At 48.4% G+C, this 6,406-nt stretch overlaps 1 long non-coding RNA gene across 1 annotated transcript; it reads right to left on the bottom strand.

The window, feature by feature from the left end:
* Positions 1-339: 339 nt before the first annotated feature.
* 2210420H20Rik (RIKEN cDNA 2210420H20 gene) lies at positions 340-4,874 on the bottom strand. Its single transcript, NR_045389.1, has 4 exons — positions 4,649-4,874; positions 819-924; positions 493-723; positions 340-403 (listed from the first exon to the last, which is right to left on the bottom strand). It is a non-coding gene; the product is annotated as an RIKEN cDNA 2210420H20 gene (long non-coding RNA).
* Between the last annotated feature and the right edge of the window lie 1,532 nt (positions 4,875-6,406).

The raw sequence follows: 6,406 nt of genomic DNA on the forward strand, positions 1-6,406 counted from the left end.
GAGGCAAGAAGCCAGGATGAGACCTTCCTTTGCCGTTCTCCACCTTATTTCAATTTTTAAAATTGTATTGATTGATTGATGTTTCTCGTTTGTTTTTGAGATAAGGTCTCTGAGACCCCGGAGCTCACCTCCTGGTTAGCTCAGTGAGCTCTGGAGACTGCCTGGTGTCTGCCCTCAGCCCCTTCCCACCTCCAACGTTGTGTTTGATTGTCTCATTTTTACATAGGCGTTGGAGACTTAAACTTCGATTCCCTTACTTGCCTAGAGGTCCCGAGTTCAATTCCCAGCAGCCACGTGGTGACTTACAACCATCTGGAAAGGGATCCAATATCCTCTTTTGGTGTGTCTGAAGACAGCTACAGTGTCTTACCTTTTTCACTGAACCCTTTCTGCACAGGGCAGTCTGGGGGGAAGAGTGAAACAACCCTGAGATAAAATAGTCTCAAGGATAGCTGGCTCGCCAGGATGGCAGCAGAGGTAAGAGGCGCTTACCACTGAGCCTGACAACCCAACTTCAACCCTGGGGTCCACGTGGTGGGAGGAGAGAACTGGCCTCTGATCTCCACACACTGGCCACTCTGTATGCTCTCCACACACATAAATGAGGGCAATGAAAGAACATTGCTTGGGGCTGGAGAGATGGCTGAGCGGTTAAGAGTACTGACTGTTCTTCCAGAGGTCCCGAGTTCAATTCCCAGCAGCCACATGGTGACTCACAACCATCTGTAAAGGGATCAAATATCCTCTTTTGGTGTGTCTGAAGACAGGTACAGTGTACCCATATACATAAATCTTAAAAAAAAGAAAGCATTGCTTACCCCTTTTGTGTTTCGTCCCTGTTGGCATGCAAACTTGGCCTAGGAAGGCAGGAGTGGTAGTATATAAAGTGGGTCATCGATAAATTAGCAGAGTGAGCGCTGGTCCCTTTAAAGTCAGATAAAGTTGTGTGGTTAGCCAGGGGACACCATGGCTTCGAAATAGGAGAGGGGACAAGGCAGAAAGAGCTCATCCCCCGCAGGCTCCTGAATGACAGTAATTCTCCCTTGAAGGTGACCTTCAGGTTCACAAGCTGCTGTTTCTCAGAGCTCCTTGGGTTGGAACAGATCATTCACCCCATAGTGTAAATGATTCCCATCCCTTCTTTAATGATAGACACTCAGGAACCACAGCAAAGAGAGATGGCTGAAGGCTGATGAGGGAGGGAGAAGGAATGGGGAGGTATGGATTTGGGAGTCTAAGGGACAGGATCTGGAAGTGCGGAGGGCATGGCTGAGGGACCTGGTACCAAATAAAGAATTCGGTAAGGAGACTGGTAAGGAAAGCTGCGGTCAGGAAAGGCCCCAGGCGGAAAGCTCTGGTCAAGAAAGGTCTCAGGCACAGCAGTGGTCTCTCATGCTTTGGGGAGTGTGGTGTAGACAAACAAGGGTGTGAGGAGAAGAGAGAGTACATACTACAGTAAATGGTAGACAGGGTTCTTAGCTGGCCTTGGTGGTGCAGGTTTGGCATCCTAGTACGCAAGGGGCTGGGCTAGGAGGATCACAAATTCAAGGCCCAACTGGGCTACCTGTTCAAAGACAGCTGGGGCAAGTTGGCAAGACCCTGTCTCAAAATGAAAATAGAGAGAGGCCTAAGGATACAGGTTCACTGAAGCACACTTGTCTAGTGTGCAAACCCCAGGTGTGTCAGTGTGTCCCTCAGGCAGGTCCCCTCCCTGAGTCACCCTTTGACTTGGGTTTTTCTGCCCGGTTTAAGCATTTCCTCACTGAGATGTGCCCAGCTCAGGCGCTGTGCTCTCTGTCCCACTCCCTGGAGCCTTGCTCGCTCGATTCCTGCTTCAGGGAGGGAAAGATGGGAGCTAGAGGAGGTTGTGCACTCTTTCCAGCGTCATGCTGAACCCTAACTTCAAGCCCCACCCCCTCCTGGGGATAGAGAAAGAAGATAAGGCAGGGAGGAGGGCTCTTACACTGAAGCCTGAAATCAGAGGCTCTGTAGAGGTGGCCGGTGCTCTCCTTTTCTGGAGGAGGAAAGCTCGCAGGCTTGAGGGGTCTGGTTGGAAATTGGGATCTTACAGCAGGGGAATGTAGGGAAGTCAGAAGCTACAAACATGCAGGGGCTTCTTATGCCGTAGAGGGCCGAGGGTGGAGGATTCCTGGGTCCAGTCCAACCTGAGCTACACTGTAAGATCTTGTCAAAAGAGGAGAGAGAGGAAGGACAGAAGGAAGAAAGGAAAGAAGGAGGAAGGAAGGGTGGGAGAGAGGAAAGAAGCGGGGAGAAAAACAGAACAAAACAGAAGTTTGGGTTTTGACCCTATGCTCAGGGCTTCTGAGTCTTGTATGACTTGAAACTACTTGGTTCCTGTCTCTGGTCTCATAATGTATCCCGGCATCTCTTTTGATGAGATCGACATTCCTAAAGAATTGACTTTTAAGACAAGAATTAAGTTCTGCCCTTCATAAGGCAGTCCACACAACAGAAGGTCCGCCCGAATGACTGAGTTGCAGAGAAGACCAGAGAGAGCCCTGAGACTCCTGAGAGCCGGGGAGCCAGGCAGGCTTCTGAAAAGACTGAAGTTTTGCCTTCTCTCCAGCGTTTCTGATGGAACATTTTAGAACTTGCAGATGCAACAAGTGATCACAGGACCTCACCCCTCTTGTCCCTCCGCCCCCAAATCCTATACGACCGTGCCAGCTCTTCTAAATGCTGTGGCTACAGAACATGTTCAAAGACAGCCTGGCAAGATGGCTAAAGGTTGTGGAGTGTGGGGAGCTTGCATGCCTGCACCTGCTGCTGCCCACGCACCATTCCCTGGAGGGCAGAGCTGCCGGTCACGTCTCCCCGGCTGCTGTGAGGAGAAGACAGAACAGGCGGCCCCAGAGGAGCCCTGTGAAGGGACCTCAAGACCAGTACAAACAGCCTTGGTTTTCACAGCCCACCATACCTTTCTTTCTGAATTCTTTAAAAAATTAGTCATTGTTGTGTATATAAGATGTGTGGTTTCAACTCTTATTTTTAAAGTGTCAACAACTATGCCACTGATTTATAATGTTATTTTGCTTCATTGTTATAAAAACTCAGGGCTCTTTTCTCCCATCCTTCTAACACATCTGTCTGTAACACAGCCAAGTACTCTACAATGTACTTTTTTATTGTATTTATGATCTATTCAATTTCACCAGAGCAGAGTAGACCTAGTGGTAAGTGACTTGGGGACTTGCCTTTTAGGAACAATAGTGGCCCCCGCTTGCCCTTTCCCATCCTGCTTTGACCCATCAAAACAACCGGCCCTCATTTCTGTGCCTTTCCTTTCTTAATCACTTTCTCTCTTTCTTTGTTTCTTTCTTTCTTTTTAATTTTTATTTACTGTATGAGCGCTCTGCTGCATATATATCTGCAGGCCAGAAGAGGGTTGTGAGCCACCATGTGGTTGCTGGGAGCTGAACTCAGGACCTCTGGAAGAGCAGTTGGTACTCTTAACTGCTGAGCCATCTCACCAGCCCAATCATTTTCTTTTCTGTTCTTAAATATTGTGTTTTCAAATAAGCTCTAGAATTATTTTGGCACACAAAAATATCCATTTTTAAAGTTCTTTCTAATTTGATAAAAATTTAAAAAATATCTTTGACAGGGGCCAGAGAGATAAGGCCCTGGCTCCAAGCCGGACAACCTGAATTTGATCCCCAGAACTCATAGCTTGGCTGGTTTTATGTCAACTTGACATAGCTGGAGTCATCCGAGAGGAAGGTGTATCAATTATAAGATACCCCCAGAAGAGCAGGCCGAAGGCAGGTCTGTGGGACATTTTCTAAATTAGTGATCAATGACGGATGGCCCAGCCTGTTGTAGGTGGCTGAGCAAGACTTGACCAAGCTCGTAAGCAGCACTCCTCCATGGCCTCTGCATCAGCTCCTGACTCCAGGTTCCTGTCCTGTTTGAGTTCCTGTCCTGACTTCCTTCAGTGATGAACAGTGTTGTGGAAGTGTAAGTCATATAAACCCTTTCTCCCTGAGTTGCTTTGGTCATGGTGCCTCATCATAGCAATGGCAACCCTAAGACAAACATGGAAGAAAGGGAGAGCAAAGTCCCAAACTCTCACAGGGTGACCCCTTGCCCTGGCCTCTACACTGGAATGCATGTAAGAGCCCTACCACACATAAAATAAAATAAAATAAAATAAAACAACATAACATAAAATAAAATAAAATAAAATAAAATATTTAAATTAAACACACACACACACAAATCAAACTACAAACAATTCAAACCACAAGCATCCTGTACACAAAATCCAGATTACGTTTAGACTCAAGCTGGTTTGGAATGAGTTTGGAGTCTCTTAATTATATTATTCAAAACAAAATGAAGTTGCTGCTCGTGTGCCAAGCTTTATCATTTTGAGGAAACCAGGTCCCGTCTTTCATAGTCACCAGCCAACTCAAATTGAAGTGATCTAACAAGCCAGAGACGAGACAGTATGGGCCCTTGTCTGTCTTGTTGCAATAACAGTTGCTATGGAAACAAGTCACTGACTACTTCCTCCCACCTCCAGGTCCACGCAGGATTTCCACCTTTCTTGGTTTCCCTTCCCATTCCTCCCACCTCTCTCCGCTCAGGAATTCCTTGGACAGACCAGATCGCTAAAGGATCTTACCGGAAGTGTCTTTTCATGCTAGTTCCGGTGGCTCACACGGACGGGCACAGCTTGTGTGGGTTCTGCCTGGAAAGTGCCTGACTGCCCAAGTCAGCGGCTCCGTGCCAGGGATGAGCAGCAGGCTTGATTTCAAGGTCTCAGGTGAGGACCGTCCATTTGAACTGATCAGCTTTGCGTGTTCCCCAGGGTGGCTTTCCACGCTGAGCTGCAGTCTCCCCGCAAGAGCAAGCAGACCGGCCACATGCACTGCCCACTCCTTCCCTCACGCCACATTCCATTACCCACGTGCCAAATCCACTTATATTTGCCTAAAGCCTCAGGTGTCTAGATAATAGAAGTTGTACTGAGCCGGTCCTGGGCACCACACAAGGTTGTCCTCACCTTGGACTGGCTTGGGTCACTGAATCCTGATAAACCAACACCCTGAAGCCCCTCACCTCATCCCCACAGACAGACAGGCTCCTGTGGAGATACGGAAACGTGCCCTGTGTTAGTTAGACTTCTTTATTTTACTTACTGCCTGGCATTTACATGACCTGGACGGAGATGGGGAATTACAGATGTGCTGAAAGGAAAAAGAAGAAAGCCCTTAACAATGCCCTCTGTAGCTTTGGAACATGAAGAAAAGTTAAATGGGCAACTCTACACAGTGTGTTAAAGACAAAAAGAATAAAACGGGGGACTTGCCACCGAGCCGGACAATCTGAGTTCAATCCCTAGACCTGTGAGGCAGAAACCATCAACTCTCACAAGTTGTTCTCTGACCTCCACACTGATAAGTTATTCTCCGCCAGTGAAATCAGCCAATTCAAGCCAAAGTAAACTACATAATGCCGGGTTTATTGGGAAGCGGCTCTTGCGTGGATTCCCTGGTCCCAAGGAACAAGGCCAGAGAAGTTGCCGTGGGGAGAGAGACAGAGGAAAGGGGTAAGAGAAAGAGGGAAAGAGAGACATTCAGAGAGAGGGAGAGAGAGAAGGGGAGACCAAAATGTCTGGGTTATATCGGGAAGGGCTATTGGTGGAGGGGAAGCCCAGCCCCTCAGCTGGAAAGCCCAGCATAGGGGTTGGGGTATGCCAGCCACGCCCTGTAACAGGGAGGGACTGAGGGATGCTGGGAAAACCCCGGAGGCCTGGTCAGATTTGGTGTGTCCGATATGCACCTCAGCCTTTTGTCCCGGGTCTGAATTCCAACACACACATGTGCTATGGACACACAAAATAAATAAAAGGAAGACAGGAAAGCCTGGTAGCGGCCCAAACATGCTTTGGGCATCTAGAGAGAGACTCCCGTGGTCTCTTTACAGGTAGAACACTCTTTTTGCTTTTATAGAGATCGCAAATAGGTAAGCGAACATGGTCAAAAGCAGAAATATGAGAAATCAAAGCCACTGCTTAGAAAGGTGAGAAATTCAGCCGCCTGGACCTGGGGAGCACGAGCATGGATGGCCCCAAGGCCTGCTGCCCCCTGTGTCCTCCCGTTAGGAGACACACAGCACACCGTGGACTCTGGCTGGCCTGGATCATTGCATCAACTGAGTGAGGTGGGTGAGGCAATGCCTACTGCTGAGTGGGTGGGTGGGTCTCTGTAGTGAGGCCATGGTGTTTGCCCTCTCTTCATGGACTTCAGGGAGAAGGACACACAAGATTAAGACTAGCCACGTGTATGTGAGCAGACCTTCCCCAGAGCCAGCCGGGTCCATGAACTCAGGAGCCCAACACACAATTGCCTTTAAAACAGAGATTTAAAGTCTGATGTGG

Source organism: Mus musculus, chromosome 18 (genome assembly GCF_000001635.26).
Source record: "Mus musculus strain C57BL/6J chromosome 18, GRCm38.p6 C57BL/6J".
NCBI classification, from domain to species: Eukaryota; Metazoa; Chordata; class Mammalia; order Rodentia; family Muridae; genus Mus; species Mus musculus.